Here is a 24,177-nt window from a genome sequence, read left to right on the forward strand (position 1 = left end):
GATAAAAGTAACCTTAATATGCCTCTGGGTTTAATCATTTGTGTGATTATTAACGGTGAGTATAATTAGGAAACGGTGTGAATGCTCTAATCTGTTAACATGGGCGCCGAAAAAAACATGCGCTGCTTACGCCCTGCTAACGCATGCAGTGTGAAACCGGCCTTAGCAGAGGTGGACACTAACTAAGTACATTTACTTGAGTACTGTACTTAAGTACACTTTTTGAGTATCTGTACTTTACTGGAGTATTATTTTTTCTGGAAACTTATGACTTTTACTTCACTACATTTGAAAGACAAATATCGTACTTTTTACTATTAAGGTCGAAAGTCGTTTCTGTAGCAGCTCTGAAAGTCGGCGGATGATTTTTTTCCTTATTTAAAAGGTTTTTATTTGTTTTTGTTTCAAACAGTCTGTCAGGAATCACTCTTATAGGGTCATATACATTTCACCAACTTTTTTTGAACACTGATCAGTTCATAGCAAAATGGAAGAAGACGGTTCTTAGGCACAAGTGTGTGCACTCATAGCCATAGTTTGAAAGGATGTTTCAGTTTTTTTTTTTAAATCAAGATTAGTTTAGTTGGCATATACTTGGTGCATGTCTTATAAAATATAAAAATATATAAACGTCTGGGAGAAAGAGAATGGCAAAGTTGGGAAAATATCAGATGTATTGGATCCGTGACTTCGGCCTTAAAGTGACAGCAGCTTTGTAACTTATATACAAGTAATTAAATGAGTTTAAGTTAGTCGTATGCTAGTATGTCAGATGGAGCATCACTGACTGGCTTAAACCATGATGACAGTGTGCATTTATACAACTATAATACAATAATGCTGCAACATAAAAAAGGAAATTTACTTTTATACTTAAGTACTTTTGAAAACAAATACTTCTGTACTTTTACTTGAGTAAAAATCTGTTTTTACAACTTTCACTTGTAACGGAGTAAAATTTGACCAGTTGTACTTTTACTTTTATAGTTGTGTACTTTGTCCACCTCTGGGCCTTAGTTTGTTTCTGGCTCTGGAGCATAGACCGGAGGTAGCTTTCCCGCGAGTCGGGGTGGTTTCGGCGCAGCCAGCGGACATGCCCCCAGTGTTTGAGAGCAGAGAATACTGCTCATTTTTTCAAGATTTTGATCTCTTATTTTATTTACTTGGCGACTTTTCATTCAAATTTGGCTGGGTGGTTAATAACATATTTTTCTGTGGTGTGACAAACTCAGATCACATACTTAATTTTGACTTTAGAGGGTCTTTAAAGCTGCACTATGCAACTTTTCCATCCGCTATAGGTCGCCTATTCAAAACAAAGGCATAGTCTGATGACGGCAAGTTTGAGCTCAGAATCTTGGGACATGTGGTCTTTCCCTCACAGCCGGTGGAAAAGATTTGGGATAGGACTTGGGCAGAAATCATGTTCATGGATGCGATTATTAAAGTTACTGTAGTATGAAGCAGAGCAGGGCCAAGTGTTGTGGGAGCTGAGCAAGGCAGCTGGAGCGATTGTTGTGCAGGGCTTTTATTATGTCGGGACATAGTCACCGGCGCCATTTATGCTTTTCCAGTCATGAGTATGAGATAATGCAGCTCTATCATATTAGATACATTTAAGTGTGCTGAATTATTGTAAATTTATTGTAAGTTGTTACTCTGTGCATTTGCTAAGTGGCTGCTGTGAAACTTGTTCACACTGCTAAGAGTAAAGCATTTCTGCCAAATAAAACCGGAAACCGAGGGTAATGCAGATATGACACAACTGACAGGTGACTCCCTTAGACGTCCCGGTTCTTTGGTTAAAATAGCAATTTTCTTAAAATAAAGAAATAGTTGGAAACATTTGGGATATTGTAAGAACCCAACTAAATAAAATATATTACACTGACTATTTTACTCCAAAAATCCTACATAGTGCACCTTTAAATAAAAAGAGGATGGGATGATCACGGTCATCGCTCGGTCTCATAGATCCATAGTTATGGGCATAACTTATGATCTATTTCGACCTCACCACGATATTATCTTTGATGACTTATACCACCAGGGTCACAAGAGACTATATCTTTTCCCTCCCCTGTCAATTTAGCCACAGATAAAACAGCAAACCCCAAGGGATTCGGATTTGTTGCATTATATAAAATCCTGTGAATGTGCATAGAGAGATCCAAGAAGCTGCAGCACAGATGTCTGAGAGTGTTACCCCTTTAAGTGCCACCCTGAAAGTAGCCATGCTACTGGTAGAATGAGCAACTATAGGGATAGGTAGATTTTAGATGAAATACGCTTGTGAAATTGTATCCACTATCCAATGAGACTATCGTTGTTTAGACACATGTTTGCCAGCATACTTCTTGTCAAAGCATACTAATAAGTGCGTGTGTGACTGGCGCAGTGGACGGGTGCTCATGTGTGCATGCTCTAATAGGACAAACATTATCTAACCCTGTACCTGAACAAAGGGTTCTGGATGTAAAGCATTAAGCTCAATTACCTGATTTATTATATAGGCTAAAGGGACCTTTGGCAGGAATGATGGGTTTTGATGTTGTTGTTGCGCAAGCTATTGAAGTTCTGCACTGTAAAAAAAAAAAAAAAATGTTGGTTTTTGTTGGTTTAACTTAAAAAAGTAAGTAACCTGGTTGCCTTAACATTTTGAGTTTATTGAAATTAAAAATTTGAGTTGATACAATGAAGGAAATTTGTTTAATAAATAGAAACTCTAAATTTTATTTTATCTGAACCACATAAAACATTTGATAAATCCTGAAAATAGCACTATTTGGCATGTTTCACTGCATCATCAGAAATAAAACACACACAATTACCCAATATGCTTACAAAATCTTTTAATAATCTTTTAATAAAGGTTGTCGAATCTCAAAAAAAATTCATTGTATTAACTCAAAATTTTAAGGCAACCTGGTAACTTTTTTTCTAAATAATTTTTTACAGTGTGCCCTTTTCTTGAAAGAACAGGCAGGGAGAACCAGCTTATTTGCAATTAAAGGGACACAAAAAAAAAACTGTGTGTTTTTGCTCACCCAAAAAAAGTGGATATTTTAACAGGCCATAATACATAATCTGTGGGGTATTTTGAGCTGAAACTTCACATAAGCCCCATTTCCACACTGTACATTTTTTTGTTGATTTAACTTAAAAAAGTAAGTAACCTGGTTGCCTTAAAATTTTGAGTTAATTGAAATTAAAAATTTGAGTTGATACAATGAAGGAAATTTGTTTCATAAATAGAAACTCAAAATATTATTGTATCTGAACCACATAAAACATTTGATAAATCATGAAAATAGCACTATTTGGCATGTTTCACTGCATCATCAGAAATAAAACACACACAATTACCCAATATGCTTACAAAATCTTTTAATAATATTTTAATAAAGGTTGTCAAATCTCAAAACACGTTGTATTAACTCAAAATTTAAATTTCAATGAACTCAAAATTTTAAGGCAACCAGGTAACTTTTTTGATTTAGACCCTGGTACCTGCGGTCAAAACACACTGAGTACCACCCCAAAGTCTGATTACTTGAAAATAATCAAAGACATTTGCTGTACTGTTTTCAACCCTTCTTTCAAATTTTTCAAATCTTTCTTATCAGAAGGGCTATTTGGAATTCTTAAATATAATGAGATTCGGAAGGCCTGTAGGCCAAATGTGTGGCACACCTTTAGTACAGTGGGGGAAGTTGGGTCTGATTGGTCAGTTTGAATGTCTCACATTAGGGTTTCAGTCACATAATCAGGGGAGAGATAAAAGGAAGATTGGAACTGTTGCTCTGTCTCCTTTATTCTCTGGCTCTCTCTTAGGGGGCCTTCTCTTTAGCACTTCTCTTCCTTGCTCTCTTTTTCTCTTTGTCTCTCTCTCTCTCTCTCTCTCTCTTTCTCTCTCTCTCTTTTTTCCCCATCCCTCAGGTAACATTCTATTCATGCTGTGTAGGATAAATGGTATATGTTTTTTATCATCTCATACATCTATTTTGTAAGTGTAACCAGAACCAGATTTTGTCATTAAATTCTTTCAATCACAAATGATTCGCTTTTGTGTTGACTTTGAAGTGCTACTTATATAAATCCAATATAGTAACATTATAGCAACGCTCCCACATATTTTGCTATTGTAACTGCGCTTTTTTCCGTCGTAGGTATAAGAGTGGATGGTTATAGATGAGAAATGGTTTTCTACAATCTTGCTGATAACGTTTCTTTAGTCTTTCTGCAGCCTGAACCACTGTAAGCGACCCACCCTTACACATGCTGGGAGCTGGAGTTTCCAAAGGAGGGAGGTAGGTTAGTGTATTTATACAGTATACTTTATGATTGAGATCTCTGGGATTATTAGCCTGTGCTCATTCCACACCCCATTAGTTATGGTTGGCAGTTTCAGATTAATTTGAATGCACAGCACATTCACCGTAACAAAACAATGAAACAGCAATCAAGTTACGGGCTATTGTAGAAAGAGCTAAATTAAGGGAAGATGAAACATCTTTCAAATTTTGACTATTTACTGACCAAAGTCTGAACTGTAGAGAAAGGTGCTTCTTACCTATTACTTATGTTCTCATAATTCCATTTCAACCACAATCTATTTGCCTGCCTGGGCTGTAGCTAATGTGGTACGGGATTCTAGGAGGACAAAAAATAATTAGTATTGTGCATGATGCTAGTTCTCTCAACATTCATAGTCCTCTTTAGGAGATGATCCCAGCCAGAGCTGCTAGGATATTCAAGTTCTTGCTGTGGGCGTCCGGGGAATGGGGGGTGAAGATTGTGAGTTGCTTACGACTTATTTCATCAAATTTGTTCAATCCATGCTCAGGGCATGCAATAAAAAGTTGTGATTGACTGAACGCCACAAGCGGCTCCTTGTCTCTGTTGAATTCCAAACATTAAGGACTCGAAAGAAGACAGCTTTGATAAGAAAAATACCAATAAATATTTTTATAATATAATATTCATGGTGGGATTACCATATATGCAATATACAGTCAATACACAGTGCCCAGAATACCAAGCTACAGCTATGGCCTGGAACAGAGACAGCTCCATCAGAATTCTTATTAGCTGCAACTCTGAACTGTCAATATCTCACACCTCAGGCTATATATTAGTCAACTAGAGCTCCTCCAGTCTAACTAGGGGTTCAAACAGAGCACCAAATGACTCTCTCTTCTGTCTTCTACAAACTATATAGCCTCTCCCAGCTCCATTATCAAAGCATACAGGGTCAGCACACAGGGAATATGTCCAGAACGTCCTACAATGGTGTATTTTGAACAACCTGACCCTGAGCACAAAGCACAAATAGAGAATATGTTGAATTTCAGGAAGCCACAGGACTTGCCCTGCAGTGTAATAACTATCCAGAGACTTCTAATGGTTCTTCTTCAATAGCTCTACCATGACACATAAGCACATTTATTTCCTGAAAAAAAGCTAATAATAAGAGTGGTCATCAAAACCAGACTGTCAAAGTTCAACCAATAGTTGAACAGAAAATTAAACTACACTTTCAGCACTCGCACAAGTTAACTTATAAACATGTATCCAGACCTTCAACAGGCCAATGTACATAAGAGCTTATATATACAAAATGAGGTGACAGCTTTTTCAAATGAAAAAAGAGTGCAATAATAATATAGGGAAAAAAGTTATGGTACAATATATGACCCCAAAAAATGCAAATGTTAATTTTATGTTAAACTTGAAATTGCAAAAAAGAGAAAACAAGCATAATTGTTAAATGAAGAAACCAAAGTCGGTAATGCTTTAGATTACGGACCGGAAAGTTCTGTGTAGAGCCCGTTTCACACTGCGATTCCGGCAAATACACGGATAATGCGACCCGGCATTTGTTCCCGGGCCTCTAGATTTGGTCCATTCTCACTGCAATATGTGACCGTAATATGTGCGCTATACCGTAATATGTGCGCTTTCACACACAACCCGTAACGGTCCCGGATCGAGTTGACACATGACATCCGGATGTGACGTATAATGGCGAGCGATCTCAGCTTCAGCGCGGATAGTAAGGAGCTCCGTGGTCTCGACTTGTCTCCAGTTTGCGCACATTTCTGCTTGTTTAATTTTAGTTTCTTTTGTATACGAACACTCTCTGCGTTTAAAACACCGACTAGCTCTTCTGGCACTGCAGGGTTGTATTATTGAAAAAACAAGCTCTAGGAGTCGCACGATAACTTTGTACACGTTGGGGCATTAGTTTCGGCTTTTGTTCACACAGCGCTCGTCCCAGATCGAACCTCACAATGTTACTAGGTCCCCGACCCAGGTTCAATTCGGTAATCAATTCCGGGACGTGGTTGCTTTCACACAGAAGGCGACCCGGCAATGTTCTGGGAATATTGCGGGTCTGACGTGCAGTGTGAAAGGGGCTAAAGTAAAGTGAATTTACAGCATAACTTTCTGTAATTATTGAACAAAATATAATATTGGGGGAATAAAGGGGTAACTATCAGGAAAATTAACAAATTATTTATACTGTAAGTTTTTTTTATTATTATTAAGGGGTTAATTAAGTTTTTAGTTACAGGGTAAGTACGAATTAAAGTTGCTCTTGTTCCCCTCTTGTTTCTTGTAGTTACGGGGTAAGTACAATAAACAACAAATACAACATTTATTTCTTTATATATATATATATATATATATATATATATATATAATATTATTATTATTATTATTATTATTATTTTTATTTCTATTAAATAAATTAACTGATTTCCAATAAAAATGCCCAGACGGAAAAAGGCACATTTTGTCCCTTTTTTGTTTCTCTTGCTTGTCTTCCTCTTATTCTTTTTCGTTATTTCTACTGATGGATCTTAAGAGGAATTTTCATTTGGTGAATAAACAATTTAAGTATAAAAATGTGAAATGGGTTATAGTTAAAACTGAACTTCAATCCAAAAATAGAATAGTTTTGATCAACCATGTCGAGGACCTCAGGCAAAAACAAGAACAAGTAGGTTCAAAACACTGAACTATCAGGTCAAGTCACATTCCAGACAAACCTGCACATTATGTAAATGACTATACAGTACAATGTAAAAGTGTTTAAGTCATTTTGAACTAACTGTAATATTGATATTCAATACCTAAAAGGCACTGAGCGAATTGGAAATTGATAATTTATGTAAAGTGCTGCTTTACAATCAATATAAAGCTCTGAAAATGTGACTTACGTTTAAGGACATACAAGCTCGAATAAGCACTTTTGGAAAGCTAAAATATATATATATATATATATATATATATATATATATATATATATATATATATATATATATATATATATATATATATATATATATATGAAGTACAAACACTACGCTTATTAGGTTTATGTAAAATTGGATATAAATGCAACTGCTTTAAAATGCTTGTTAAATATCAAATGTCTTTTGATATTTTGTATTATTATTTATTAAATAAAAAGTACACCTAAGTGTTGTAAATCTGTTTGTTTTTTTATGTTTTTTGAATAAAAGTTTCCGAGGGATATCAGATTGTGTGTTTGTGTGTTTATTGTACCTACCCTGTAACTACATGAAGGGAACAAGAGTCACTTTAATTTACAGCCCGCAGATTTGTACTTATTCCCCCGAATATTACATATTGCTCCCTTATACTTACATGTACTTACTTACTTTATAGTTATACTATAATTACCGAAGTTATGCTGTAAATTCACTTTACTTACGTAGTACTTTCCAGGCCGCAATCTAAAGCATTACCAGAAAGCATTACCTATCAGATACAATGAGTTTAGATATGAGATCCGAATGAATGGATGCTATTGGATGTGAGCAGAGTGCAAGCTGGAAGAAACAAGGAAGCTGATTGGCCATTGAAACTGCTCATGTCACATGAGCTGTGTCTTTTGGAAGGTCGCATTCAAAGGCTGCATGCGCCATAAGGCCATTCATTTTAAAAAAGTGAGTATGACACTCCAAATGCGCCCTTCTTTTACAGGAATTTGGAGTGTGTGTAACAAGTGCCCTCAACATAACGTTAGAGCGATGGACCAGTTTCTAGGTTGGTGGAGAACAGAATTAATACTGGCAGTAAATAAACCACAGAAGCATATGAGGAAAATTACTCAAGAAAATATATTTGTAATTTAACAGTCACATAGACAAAACAAACAAGATTTGGAGACGGAAATAAATTATAAAACAATAGATTGATAAAACAATAAATTGATAAACAAAATATGAATTCTCTGTGTTGTCTCTTGTCTTGTTTCTCTTATTCTGTTAAGATTTCGATTTCTTTTATTCCTTGAAATAATTGAATGTACGTTACCTCAATTGGCAGACTGTAGTAAGACCGTTAATTATTTATTTGTTTTCTGTATTTCAGACAGCTATTAAACTTAACTGTCTCTTTAAATTTGGGGATTTTTTGTTCTATATTGCTTTCAAACCAGAACCTTCTTTAACAAAACCCCGTAACAAGGTAATATAAACACAATTAACCAGTCAGCAAAACTGAAATCTCTAATCACATTGAAATGAAAAAACAAAACAAAATTAAATACAAAATATACATTTAACTCACACGCAATAACCAAATACCCTTGTTATAACTCTTTGTCTGAATTTGTCTTTCAAATATTGTCCAAGAATGGTCCTTTAACAAGTCCAGTGAGTGAGTGCCAAATCGGCTCAGTCCTACCAGTTCAGAGAAGTATCCAAAGGAAAGAGAGTTGTCCTCCTGAAGCAAGTTGATGCAACGCAACGAATGTCCTTAATACAGTGGATACAACAAAAGTGTGCTTTCCCAGGTCCAGGAATCAGCATTCAATTTTGGTGGCTCGCCATCTCAAATCCATGAGAGAGGTTTTCAACTCAAATCAACAAACCTGACCTGTTTTACCAAAACAGTGTCATTAATATATAACAATCTCATCAACTTTTCTTTTTCCTATTAAAACTGTGTTTAAATATGCATCACAACTTTTCATGTCAAGCATGTTATTTTACAGGCATATTGAGAAATGTATATTATACTCATATTGATATGGACATCAATATTCATTCATAGCTTAACAAAATATATCACTCAACATCTCAAAATAAATCATATGAACATGAAATATGAAAACGATTTTTACAACATGCATAATGATATGCAGGTAACAAAAAACACATCTTTTAAAGAAAAGAAAAATACAGATAACTCACCAAATCCCGAGTTTTCAGTTTTTAAAACACCCGCTTCAGATTCACAGGAGTTTCACAATCATCTAGCATCCACGTTTACATCGGCAATCATCATTCTACAATGATTTATCATCATCAATCATAAAGTATTATAAAGTTGTTTATAACAATATTAAATGAATTTTAACAATATAAACCTTTTTAATCCCGTTTCTGCATCACTCATCTCGTGTTCAGCGCATCTCTCGCACTTCCGTGAGTCATCCGCTTGCGTCATACACAGCTTGTGTTACGTGTAATACGTCACATGATCTCCGCTCAAATATGATAATTATTATTTTTATTTATACATAGTTAATTCACAATGTACTTTAATAGATCGTTTCAATATTTTAATTAGAAATACAACTATTAGACTATACAATTATATATATATATTTATTTTCCTAAGGCACCACATTTAACATGGGTTACATGTGCATGAGGTGTATCCTTCGCTGATGCAACTACTTGCAACTTGCAACAAGTAAACAACTGTCATATTTTTTTATATTATTTGAAAAAATGGCACCACCGCCATATATACACCTGCAAGCGTTGATTTGGTATTTAAATGTAAGTAGTTTAAGCTTGTATTTGTTTTTTAAGCTGTATTACCTCAAACAGATAGTTGTGGTAAACAGGATTATAAGAGTTTAGTGCTTTTTAAACATTTAGAACAGTACATTGCTGTCAATGCGAGAAACATTTCATAGTCATTTTCAAGTTATAAATAATTTTCGGTCATATAGCGTGCGAGCGCAACGAGGCTGAACATGTTGGCATAGCAATGTGATACTTCCTGCCTGTAGGACGTCTCATTTAATTCTGATCAAGGACACTCCGTATACTGCGTCCTTCACTGATGTCCTCCGGAGGACGCAGCCTTCGAAATGAACCTGGTGTGTCTGTAATTACCAGCATGCAGAGGGATCGTTGTTTGCAAAGTGGATGTGCTTCTCCTGCCCAAGTTGGTAAGGAACTTTGAAGCATTGAGTTGAGTTTGCTGAGTTTGTTCAAGGTCAGCTGGGAAAAGCCACAGTGTGTTCATCAACTTTGAGAGACTAGTGGTTATTAAGCTAAACATCCAAAATGAGCATTGAAAACAAGCAAAAGAAGATCAGGATATTGCTGAAATATTTGCAATAAATTGCTTCAGTGATGAAGATTCAGATGTTTTGAGTTATGCCATGCGCACTCTGAATGTTTATTGAAGCCTTTTTTGAGTTTGGGCAGAAATTGAGGCTGAGAATCCCTGATAACTTGACACTTAATAACCAAGCTTGTGGATGTGATGTGATTAAAGGCTTCTGATGGTCCAGAAAATAAAGCTGGTGCAAAGGACAAGAATCAACATTATCAACACAAGTCATCAGTAAATGAATTGAGCTGTTTAAGAAGATATCATTTGACTTGAAAGTGAGATGGCAGAAGAAACTTTGGGGAAAACAGTAGACCAACTTAAAGGGTTACTTCAGCGACTAGCATATGGCTTTGTATCAGTAGAAACCCTGGAGTATATTCAAATTATTGTGCTTTCCCCCCTCATATCTCCATGAGACGAGAGATTTATGCATTTTATTTCTGGAAAAATTCCTCCTATGATGCAAATTGACGATTTTTGCATCATAGGAGGAATGTTTGCCCAAAGGCTAAAGACTACAGCCAGCAGAGGGAGCCATTTCCGCATGTTTTGAATCCGCGCATGGGGGATGGGAGATTACGCTCAGCTCGCAGGGAGAGCTCAGCTCAGCTACAGGATCATTTAAACGGAGCTATGGTGAGCAATGTAAGTTTTTAAACTTCTCAAATTCATTTCTATGAAAGTTAAGCTTGCAAAGGCATGAACTGAAACGCGCCAGACTGAACTTGCGTTGTGAATGTATGCCGCGAGTGTAGTCGCAATTACCTCAGCTCTCATCACTCGTGCAGTTAGTGCTCAGTGCTGTGACACTGCGGTGACTCACTCATTATATTGAACAGACACGTTCAGTTTTTAATTGTAGTGTCTTCTCTAACTCAGTCACAGTAATGAAGTTGGTGGCGTTGGGAATGGCCTCACAGGGCAGCGAAGCATTCTGGGAATTGTAGTCTTTCATCCCCATGGGACAAAATACATTTTCTGTCTTTTCTCAGTCTAAATAAATTCACATTTCTACTGCATTGATGACCCAGTTTAAATACAGGTTCATCTTCCCAGCGCTGAAGAACCCCTTTAAGAGAGAGAGAACCTCTGCAAATATCTTACAAATTGCAAATATCTTAGTGTCTTACAAAACAAGACACTGTTTTTCACTCGAGAGTCAAGCCAAATGATCGAATCAGACCGCAGAATTTAATTCCAGAAACTCTTCTTTTGCGAGAGCATTTTATGATGCTAATGGTGACTATAAGATGGGATTGCTAGCAAAGCTGGAAGCTTAAGCAAAGAGTGATGAGAAAGTGGCGCTTGAAACGCACCAGATAGATATTGAGAAGAATGTTAGTGATTGTGAGACAAAGCTTGAAGAGGTGCGAAAAATTGTCCAAATCAACCTGTGGCAAAGGTATGGCCAAGAGGAATTAACTGTTGCAGTCCATAAAGCTGAGAAAGATTGTGACCGTTCATATTCAGTACCAGTTGCTGGTGTCAGTTGTGAAGGATATGAAGGATATAATTCACAGCTTTTGAGTAAAGCAGTCAGAACTCTATCTAGCTGGGAGTGATTGATTCCTACATCAGAGAAGAAGGACCTTGAGAACATAGTAAAGCAGTTAAAGGTACAAAATAATAGACTTGTTTCAAGAAACAGTGATTTTTTTTACTGTATGTAATGCTAAAAGAAGGTCTCAATTTGCAAGTCCTATAGACCCAAAAACAGCTCTCCAAACTATGGTAAATAAACTGCATTTATATAGCGCTCAACAGACCCTATGGCCATCAAAGCGGTTTACATTTTTGCCTCACATTCACCCATTCATACACTGATGGCAATGTCAGGCACGTAAGGCACCATCTAACTCGTCGGGAGCAGATGGGGTTGCGTGTCTTACTCATGGAGACCTCAACACTTGGTGAGGTGGTACTGGGGATTGAATATGTTTGTATACAACCTACATGAACCACTGAGCCACTGCCCCCCCCCCCCCCCCCGAGCCACTGCCGCCCCCTGAGACCCTGCCGCTCTCTGAGACCCTGCCGTCCCCTGAGCCACTGATGCCCCCTGAGACCCTGACGCCCCCTGAGACCCTGACGCCCCCTGAGCCACTGCCACCCCCTAAGACCCTGCCACCCCCTGAGCCACTGCCACCCCATGAGACCCTGACGCCCCCTGAGCCACTGCCACCCCCTGAGACCCTGACGCCCTCTGAGACCCTGACACCCCTTGAGCCACTGCCACCCCCTGAGACCCTGACGCCCCCTGAGCCACTGATGCCCCCTGAGACCCTGACGCCCCCTGAGCCACTGCCACCCCCTAAGACGCTGACACCCCCTGAGCCACTGCCACCCCCTGAGAACCTGACATCCCCTGAGCCACTGCCACCCCATGAGACCCTGACGCCCTCTGAGACCCTGACGCCCCTTGAGCCACTGCCACCCCCTGAGACCCTGACGCCCCTGTGCCATTGACACCTCCTGAGCCACTGCCACCCCCTGAGACTAAGACGCCCCCTGAGACCCTGACGCCCCCTGAGCCACTGCCGCCCCCTGGGCCACTGACGCCCCCTGAGCCACTGCGGCCCCCTGAGACACTGCCACCCCCTGAGCCACTGCCACCCCCTGAGCCACTGACTCCCCCTGGGCCACTGACGCCCCCTGAGCCACTGCTGCCCTCTGGGCCACTGCCGCCCCCTGAGCCACTGCCGCCCCCTGGGCCACTGCCACCCCCTGAGCCAATGACGCCCCCTGAGCCACTGCCGCCCCCTTGGCCACTGCCACCCCCTGGGCCACTGAAGCCCCCTGAGCCACTGCCGCCCCCTGAGCCACTGCCACCCCTGAGCCACTGCCACCCCCTGAGCCACTGACGTCCCCTGGGCCACTGACGCCCCCTGGGCCACTGATGCCCCCTGAGCCACTGCCACCCCCTGAGCCACTGACGTCCCCTGGGCCACTGACGCCCCCTGAGCCACTGCTGCCCCCATGGCCACTGACGCCCCCTGAGCCACTGCCGCCCCCTGAGACCTTGAGGCCCCCTGAGCCACTGACGCCCCTCTACTATGCCAATTATGCCAATTGTGAGAACAAAACTAACTAGTTTGCCTAAATTTTGTGGTATCAAGAGATTTCTTCTGTTTGAGGAATGATTGAGAAAGTTTGCAGAAACAAGGAGAACCAAGTGGATCAGTAGAGGTCAAGAAAATCCAGCTCCTGGACAGCTTGGATGATAGAATTTTTAAGGACCTGAGGCTGTCAAGTTATAGCACTGCTGAGGGTGTGAGAGAGAATAGAGGCGACTATGTGTCAAATTTGATTGATTGATGGGGTCATAAAAATTCCATAACCCCCCCTCCTTCCCCCCCTCCCTCCCACCGGACTGGACACCTGTTCCTGGACACAATTTCCGGACACCTGTTTTATGACTATCAGTTTGACCATCTGTTTTCTTACCACCCTCCTCCTCCTATACACCCCCCTTTCAAAGGAATTTATGACTGTTTTGGTAACTTTGTGTGTGTGTGTTTTCGTAACTGTTTGAAAACAATCAAAGAATGTTTCAAATGTACTCTTGAGTGGGGTTTTGGCATAGGAATAGCAGTGACAAGTATAAGATCATGGAAATCAGTTTTTATTAAACAAAGATTGTATTTCACATACATTTTAGATGTTTAAAAACATTAAAAACGTCTCTGTTAAATACAAGGGTATGGTATGTTTAAAGATAAAGACAAGTTAAAGTTTGTTTTTCTCTTTGACATACATACAGCTTGTTAAAAAAGTCAATGTTCAATCATTTTAAAAAAGTAAATATAAAGTTATAGAGTAGGTTCAAAAAGGTATATGTATTAAACATATCAAAGAAAGAAAGTACGAATAATGTTATTTCACTTACACGGGTTTTCTTTAGGAAAAAAACAATGTTTTCTTATGGAGCTCGGTGTAAAAGCGTCCTCTCTCTCCGATGACAGAAGCGGAATGAGCTGTGGGAGCGTGTGTAAAGACACACCCCCAGTCTCCACCCCTAACACTCCCATTGATCTGGTACAACGAATAAAAGTAAAATAAAAAATAAAAGCTAAACAAATAATATTAAGTTGTTTCACATTAGATTGTAATGTTCCATTTTAATTTAGTTTAGACAAAACAATGTTTTCTTATGGAGTTCAGTGCAAAAGCATCCTCTCTCTCCGATGACAGAAGCGGAATGAGCTGCTTGAGGCTGCGTAAAGTTCCCCACCCAGTCTCCGCCCCCTAACACTCCCCCTCAATGCTAGAGAATGCATTAGTTCAATAAAAGTTAATAATACTTATTTTTGTTTTAACATGTGTTGTTTAGTTCAATGTAGTTTATTTATTTGTTCATGACACTATCAAGACTAATTGTTTCAACACACACACACACACACACACACACACACACACACACACACACACACACACACACACACACACACACACAGCAGTGAATAAAAGTAAAATAAAAAATAAAAGCAAAATAATAAGTTGTTTCACATTACATTTTTATTTAGTTTAGACAAAACAATGTTTTCCTATGGAGTTCAGTGCAAAAGCATCCTCTCCCTCCGATGGCTAAATCGTCAGTGAGAGCCAGGGGTACGTGTAAAATCCCCCCCAGTCTCCGCCCCTAACACTCCCCTCAGAGCAGAAGAAAACACCCAGTCTATACAGAGGTGAAGATCTAAATAATGGTAAAATAATTAAAAACAAATAACACTTAAAATAATGGTCGTTTCTAGTTGTTTGTTTTTATCTTTAGTTATTCGCTCTTAACTCTTTCAACTCTAATTGTTTTCAAGTCACTCTCGAGTCTCTCTCTCTCTCTCTCTCTCTCTCTCTCTCTCTCTCTCTCTCTCTCTCTCTCACACACACACACACACACACACACACACACACACACACACAGCGATTCAAAATAAATAAAACAATAAAAGCAAAACAAATAATATTAAGTTTTTCAGATTACAATTTACTGCTAAATGTTTATTTAGTTTAGACAAAACAATGGTTTCTTATACAGGCTGAAGCAAAAAACGCATCCTCTCTCCCCAATGACAGAAGTGGAATGAACTGCCTGAGGGTGTGTAAAATCCCTTCCAGTCTCCGCCCCCTAACACCCCCCCCCCCCCCCTCAATACAGAGGAAAACACCCAGTGTATACAGAGGTGAAGTTATTTAAATAATGGTAAAATAATTCAAAACAAATAATGTTTAAAATAATGGTTGTTTTTTAGTTAACAATTTTGTTTAGTTCATCATAGTTTATCTTTAGTTATTCGCTCTTAACTCTTTCAACTCTAATTGTAGTTGTAGTCTCTCTCTCTCTCACACACACACACACACACACACACACACACACACACACACACACAGAGATTTTAATTTTGGGGAAAATAATTAAATTAAAGAACATCTGTAAAAAATAGTTATTAGCTTTAACAAAGTTTTTTAACCATTTATAGTTGATCAGCGAATTGATTATCCAGTCTTTGATACGATCATCCACTTCTTCCAATGGATTAAGTTATGCTCCATTGTTTGAGCATTGAGGTAAAACATTAAATTTAAAACAAATTTCAACTGTTAAAAAAGGATGTGCTTTTAAACTTTAAAAACGTGAAACGGGGTGGTAATGTGATGTTTGAAAAGTTTTTCACATATAGGCAAACTTTAATACTTTAAAGTGATTCAGATCTTTAAAACTAAAACGCAGTATTCAAGCATTGTAAAATGTTATCAGGAAAATAAAATGTATTCTGAAACAGTAAAACCAATATGATTTTTTTTTTAAATGTGAAACTTTTGAGGTTAAACACTTCACTCAGGGGTTGTTTTTATTAAAAAATCTTTTCACATAGGCCTACATTTCTAAGAGTGGTTTCCCATTAAAACACTAAACAACAATAAAAATGATAAAAACAACAACAAAAAAGTCAAGGTTGATGAGGGACAATGTTTTCACATGAAGTAAACAATTTCAGAAGAATTTCAAATTCAAATTTCAAACAAGATGTAATGCAAAGTTGAAATGTTCCATTGCCCAGAGAGAAAAGGTACCGGATGAAAAAATGAACGAGAGACAATCTGCAGTGTTTTTCCCACTTTTATTAAATTGACTTATGTACCGTCACACTCGTCCGTAAGAAAAGGTAAACATTCAACTCAGGTCACAAATATAAACAGAAAAGAGAAAAGTTCCCTTCTATTGCTCACCTTCCGCATGTGCTGTAGTCATTGCATCCCCAAATTACTGTAAGTTACTGTTAGAGTGCATAAGCATTAGACATATCACCCAGCAGTAGTTTAAATTTGTCCAACGAGCAGTTTTTAACATTTAACGTCAAATACTTTAATCTGTTCTGTTTGAGATGACATCACTCGCAAACGACAAACGTTTGAAACAAGGATAGATCTGGTAGCTGCATTCCCCCCTCCCCAGCCAAAAGAAATGTAGGCCCACACAAAGACACACGCCAGGGTGTAGATTTAAACTGTGGTAAAAGAATTAAACTAAATATCGATTTAAAAAGTCATTTTAATTAATTTAAAATTTCATTTTTTGATCTTTCAAGCATCTAACCCCTAGCACAACCCCCCCCCCACACACACACACACACACACACACACACACAGTTGAACGTCTAAACTTTTACAACATCTTACAGAATGTAAATACTTTGTATCATGCTGTTTTGGATAACGAGAAAGGATGTCTGGTCGGGGGCTGTAGAATCAGTAAAGCGTCAAAGGCTGTAAAACATGTTCTAAAGATGTTTTGCGATGTTTCGCATCACAGCTCTGGTACATCTGCAAGGGTTTGGCATCGTGAACTCTAGATGACATTGATTGGCATTGCGAACCATGACATATAGCCTATATAAAATGTAGGCTTCTCTCAAGAAAACACTATAAAAACATTAATGCAACTTTTGCTTGACCAAGTACTGTCATTTTACTAAAACAAAACAAAACATAGGATATTTTGCTTACACTCACAGTTATTTTTCTCCCAGTTAGACACACTGTAAAAAAAAAAGAAGCTAATTTTGAACTTTTGTAGTACAATCGACTTGGATGTTTAAGTTATTTCAACTTAGATTATGTTAAACTGACTTTAAAAAATGAGTTACATCTTGTATAACTTATTAAAAAAGTTTAACATTTCTTAACTTATTTTGATGAGTTAAACCAATGTAAAAACATATGTTGTCATAACTTATTGAACATATAATTACCCAGGAGTTGTGCTAAAATCTTTGTGCATATTTGTAGACGGCTAAATATTTTGTCGGGGGCTATGTCACACCTTTGTGATGAAAAGTTCCACACTCTTGTAAAGCTAAGATAAAATGTTCAAACATGAACTTTATACAGAAATTATGTGTATCTGTAACATCCATGTAAAAAAGACCAAATAACTAAGAAAAGAGGCACAGTACATATTGTGAAGTACCAATTATAATCAATACACAAAATCCATTTGTGAGTAATTGTGAAAGTTTGTAAATGTGGTTTTGTAATTTATGTTTTTTATTAGTCAATTTAGACAAGTTTTAGTCATCTTGTTCAGAAAGCAAATGACACTGTTCACATTTTGTGTTTTTAGGTGAAGACTCTTTTTGAGAGCTGTCAACATTCAGTGTTTATAGGAATAAATAAAAAATGTTAAATAAAGAATTTAAATAACATAGTCTTTCTGTTTGAGAACGTTAGATCAAATTGACATTTCACTTAGTGCAACTTTTACATTTATCTATGATGTGGGATCGATCACATGAAGCATTATGATGTTTACACTTAAAACAATTACAACGGAATGACATCTGATTATTGCACTGAAAGCTACACATTCATTAAAGTCCAAGGCTGTTAAACAAAAGTCCATGCTTTGGTAAAACCCGTAGACAAAATAAAACAAAATGATGTGTGTACATCATGCCATGTAAATTCAAGAGCACCCAAATAACAAAATATAGCTCAAATATACACCATACAAGACAAGTGCTGTTTATAATGCATACTGAAAATACAATTTGTAAGTTTGTTACAAGTTTGTAAATGTGGATGTACAAATTATATGTTTCTACTCCACTATGCTTTAGCATCTTGTCCAGATATATTTTCTTTGTTTGTTGGATTGTGTTCTGTTTTAGGTGAAGACGCTTCTCTGCAACAAAGCAGTGTAAGTTTATGCTATTCCTCAAACGTGATGAACGCAGACCTTTCATTTAAGAAACCTTTTTTAAATATATGACTGAACATTCTCTTTTAAGAAACCAGCATTTCAAATATATATATTTTCCCCCTAAGTTGTTTAATGTAGGCAAAATAGTTTCTTTCAACATCTTACTTGACATTAAAGGTTATAGTATGTTTTCAACTATTATCATCAGCATCATCATCACGCAAATAAAACGACCACATATGTGCTAAAAATCTTTGTTCATTTTTTGCTCTACTGCTAATTTTCTGCTCGTTTGTTAGATGAACTATCACTACCACTGCTGTAATACAAATACATTTAAGAACTATGTTGCTCCACACTCTTTTAAAGGCTTAAGTTTCAAACATAATCTTTATACAGAAATTATGTTTTCACAAAAGTAAATTCAAGAGAACAACTTATTAAAAAATAAATATCACGAACAATTTAAAATGAATACAGAAATTCTCCAACACAATCTCATGGTTTATTGTAAAGTTTATGCTGATTTGTAAAATATTTTTTTTCCACTACTCGATGACACTGTTTACATTTTTTGTTTCTTTTGTTTTGTACTGTTGTACAGTTTGTAAAGACTACTCACTGAGCATGGTCAAACATGTTCATAGGAGTGAATTAAAAACACACGAACAAATACAGCGTAAAGAGAGTTAAATGACAGTCCTTCTACATGAGAGTGTTTAAGACTAAACTAATTATATTTCTTTTAGGACATATTTCTGATTTGTCTATGATGTGGACATGACGCCTCAACATGAAAAGTGAGTCTAACCTTAACTAAACAACTAATACATTTCAAACTTTTATTAAAACTTTTCTAACTATTTGCACTTAAAGCTGTGCATCTCGCAGCAGTCATGGATACACATTTCTTTTGTGTATGTCTCTTAATTAACAACAGTTAAGTAAATTAATTACTGTTGATAAGTAGCCCTTTAATTTGGCTAAATTCGCTCCACACCAATATTGTAACACCAGTGTGTCTATTAGGTTTTGTGCAAAAACAGACGTGTGTTTTATACTTTACTATTTTGTCTTTCTTTATAAGAACATTGTAAACATATGGTAAGCTGTTTTATTTTTAACATACCATACACTTCAATAGTTAGCCAGGAACTGCAAGTGAAATAATTTAGAGTAATGTGAAACAAACTCAGTCAGTCATATCAGAGTTGGGTTCTAGTTTATATTATACAGCTATTGTCTCCAGCATGTTTATCAGTGTTTGCATGCTTAACAAAGTTTTACAAAAGTCACAAAGTTTTTACTTTGTAGTATACTCACTGACTTTGAAACCATACCAAAAACTTTTTGCGTGTAACAGTTTGGAGACCTTTCATGCATCTGATTTTTTTTGCATTTCTCCTGAAACACACTGCTTTTGAAATTGTTTACCAATTTTTAACATCACCATTCTCAATGTAGTGCGTGTTTTCCTTACACTTTGTCAGGAAGAAAGGTTTTTTCTTGTAAAACATCTATGTAGTGTTTGAACTCATTTAAGATCATTATTTTATTATTCAGATAATTAAGATTTTATTATGATTTATTTTATTGTATTCATACCTTCTAAGAACCAAGGTTATTAATCTTTTTACTGAATAATCTCACTTAAGTGCTAAAGGTTTGTACTTTAACATCTCTTAACGTTTGGTAAAAGTTAACTTAAAGCCTGCACAAAATTAAATATATCCTTACTTTTCTTATTGTGAACACCCTGTAATCTTTAATCAAAATATGTTGCCTAAATCTTTTGGTTAAATGAATAGACATCTCTCTGGTGAGATATGCAGAACTTCTCTGTGATGCTACTTCTGTTTTCACCGTGGCCTTAATCCTATATAGATGTTTATGACTTCCTGATGATCCCTCCCCTATACACCACACTCCAGTGGGGAGGACTGGGCCCATCAGGCTTCCTGATAATCTCACAGAGATACACAGAGCTCGGTTGGTCTCTAAACCGAGTTGTCCTATCTGTTCAGTGGGTGCTACTACCAATATCAGATTTTACTGCGTGGACTCCTGTGCTACAGCAAATTTTTGGTTGAAGGAACATTGTCTGTTGTTACATGGACTGCCAAAGTCATCTTCAACATTCCTATTTTTCTGAGCCTGATGCAAACAGAGCTTCTGCAACTAATAACACTTTAGGGGATCTGACCCATAAACCCAAACTTCAAAGCCTTAAAGGCCTGGACAATTTTCTGCAAGGACTCTAGGAACTATTCAAATTATTGCACAGTTTATATTTTGGACGCAAAAGTTGAATTTTGAAGAAGTTGTGTGGATTTCTGGAATGGCTATGGGAAAACTGACGGTAATGTCTAAGATAATGATGATAATGCCACCAGTATTGTCATTATTATTGCTTGACTGTTTGTATCTAATGCTGCCATTTTACCATTTTCTTTACTACTTCAACATGTATTCATCAATATATTGTATGTGCATGAAATAAAAAAAGTTTCATCTTAACTTGTTATTCTTTTGTATCCATGTCTGTGCTCTAAAACTGTATTACACAGCCTAACCCTGGTTCTTAGGAGGTATGAATACAATAAAATAAATCATAATAAAATCTTAATTATCTGAATAATAAAATAATGATCTTAAATGAGTTCAAACACTACATAGATGTTTTACAAGAAAAAACCTTTCTTCCTGACAAAGTGTAAGGAAAACACGCACTACATTGAGAATGGTGATGTTAAAAATTGGTAAACAATTTCAAAAGCAGTGTGTTTCAGGAGAAATGCAAAAAAAATCAGATGCATGAAAGGTCTCCAAACTGTTACACGCAAAAAGTTTTTGGTATGGTTTCAAAGTCAGTGAGTATACTACAAAGTAAAAACTTTGTGACTTTTGTAAAACTTTGTTAAGCATGCAAACACTGATAAACATGCTGGAGACAATAGCTGTATAATATAAACTAGAACCCAACTCTGATATGACTGACTGAGTTTGTTTCACATTACTCTAAATTATTTCACTTGCAGTTCCTGGCTAACTATTGAAGTGTATGGTATGTTAAAAATAAAACAGCTTACCATATGTTTACAATGTTCTTATAAAGAAAGACAAAATAGTAAAGTATAAAACACACGTCTGTTTTTGCACAAAACCTAATAGACACACTGGTGTTACAATATTGGTGTGGAGCGAATTTAGCCAAATTAAAGGGCTACTTATCAACAGTAATTAATTTACTTAACTGTTGTTAATTAAGAGACATACACAAAAGAAATGTGTATCCATGACTGCTGCGAGATGCACAGCTTTAAGTGCAAATAGTTAGAAAAGTTTTAATAAAAGTTTGAAATGTATTAGTTGTTTAGTTAAGGTTAGACTCACTTTTCATGTTGAGGCGTCATGTCCACATCATAGACAAATCAGAAATATGTCCTAAAAGAAATATAATTAGTTTAGTCTTAAACACTCTCATGTAGAAGGACTGTCATTTAACTCTCTTTACGCTGTATTTGTTCGTGTGTTTTTAATTCACTCCTATGAACATGTTTGACCATGCTCAGTGAGTAGTCTTTACAAACTGTACAACAGTACAAAACAAAAGAAACAAAAAATGTAAACAGTGTCATCGAGTAGTGGAAAAAAAAATATTTTACAAATCAGCATAAACTTTACAATAAACCATGAGATTGTGTTGGAGAATTTCTGTATTCATTTTAAATTGTTCGTGATATTTATTTTTTAATAAGTTGTTCTCTTGAATTTACTTTTGTGAAAACATAATTTCTGTATAAAGATTATGTTTGAAACTTAAGCCTTTAAAAGAGTGTGGAGCAACATAGTTCTTAAATGTATTTGTATTACAGCAGTGGTAGTGATAGTTCATCTAACAAACGAGCAGAAAATTAGCAGTAGAGCAAAAAATGAACAAAGATTTTTAGCACATATGTGGTCGTTTTATTTGCGTGATGATGATGCTGATGATAATAGTTGAAAACATACTATAACCTTTAATGTCAAGTAAGATGTTGAAAGAAACTATTTTGCCTACATTAAACAACTTAGGGGGAAAATATATATATTTGAAATGCTGGTTTCTTAAAAGAGAATGTTCAGTCATATATTTAAAAAAGGTTTCTTAAATGAAAGGTCTGCGTTCATCACGTTTGAGGAATAGCATAAACTTACACTGCTTTGTTGCAGAGAAGCGTCTTCACCTAAAACAGAACACAATCCAACAAACAAAGAAAATATATCTGGACAAGATGCTAAAGCATAGTGGAGTAGAAACATATAATTTGTACATCCACATTTACAAACTTGTAACAAACTTACAAATTGTATTTTCAGTATGCATTATAAACAGCACTTGTCTTGTATGGTGTATATTTGAGCTATATTTTGTTATTTGGGTGCTCTTGAATTTACATGGCATGATGTACACACATCATTTTGTTTTATTTTGTCTACGGGTTTTACCAAAGCATGGACTTTTGTTTAACAGCCTTGGACTTTAATGAATGTGTAGCTTTCAGTGCAATAATCAGATGTCATTCCGTTGTAATTGTTTTAAGTGTAAACATCATAATGCTTCATGTGATCGATCCCACATCATAGATAAATGTAAAAGTTGCACTAAGTGAAATGTCAATTTGATCTAACGTTCTCAAACAGAAAGACTATGTTATTTAAATTCTTTATTTAACATTTTTTATTTATTCCTATAAACACTGAATGTTGACAGCTCTCAAAAAGAGTCTTCACCTAAAAACACAAAATGTGAACAGTGTCATTTGCTTTCTGAACAAGATGACTAAAACTTGTCTAAATTGACTAATAAAAAACATAAATTACAAAACCACATTTACAAACTTTCACAATTACTCACAAATGGATTTTGTGTATTGATTATAATTGGTACTTCACAATATGTACTGTGCCTCTTTTCTTAGTTATTTGGTCTTTTTTACATGGATGTTACAGATACACATAATTTCTGTATAAAGTTCATGTTTGAACATTTTATCTTAGCTTTACAAGAGTGTGGAACTTTTCATCACAAAGGTGTGACATAGCCCCCGACAAAATATTTAGCCGTCTACAAATATGCACAAAGATTTTAGCACAACTCCTGGGTAATTATATGTTCAATAAGTTATGACAACATATGTTTTTACATTGGTTTAACTCATCAAAATAAGTTAAGAAATGTTAAACTTTTTTAATAAGTTATACAAGATGTAACTCATTTTTTAAAGTCAGTTTAACATAATCTAAGTTGAAATAACTTAAACATCCAAGTCGATTGTACTACAAAAGTTCAAAATTAGCTTCTTTTTTTTTTACAGTGTGTCTAACTGGGAGAAAAATAACTGTGAGTGTAAGCAAAATATCCTATGTTTTGTTTTGTTTTAGTAAAATGACAGTACTTGGTCAAGCAAAAGTTGCATTAATGTTTTTATAGTGTTTTCTTGAGAGAAGCCTACATTTTATATAGGCTATATGTCATGGTTCGCAATGCCAATCAATGTCATCTAGAGTTCACGATGCCAAACCCTTGCAGATGTACCAGAGCTGTG

At 36.4% G+C, this 24,177-nt stretch overlaps 1 long non-coding RNA gene across 1 annotated transcript; it reads right to left on the reverse strand.

Annotated features, from left to right (window-relative positions):
• Positions 1–8,263: 8,263 nt before the first annotated feature.
• Positions 8,264–9,664, reverse strand: LOC137089458 (uncharacterized). The gene is made up of 3 exons (XR_010907688.1): positions 9,407–9,664; positions 9,231–9,325; positions 8,264–8,913 (listed from the first exon to the last, which is right to left on the reverse strand). It is a non-coding gene; the product is annotated as an uncharacterized lncRNA (long non-coding RNA).
• Positions 9,665–24,177: the final 14,513 nt, after the last annotated feature.

This window comes from Pseudorasbora parva, chromosome 9 (genome assembly GCF_024679245.1).
Source record: "Pseudorasbora parva isolate DD20220531a chromosome 9, ASM2467924v1, whole genome shotgun sequence".
Lineage (NCBI taxonomy): Eukaryota > Metazoa > Chordata > Actinopteri > Cypriniformes > Gobionidae > Pseudorasbora > Pseudorasbora parva.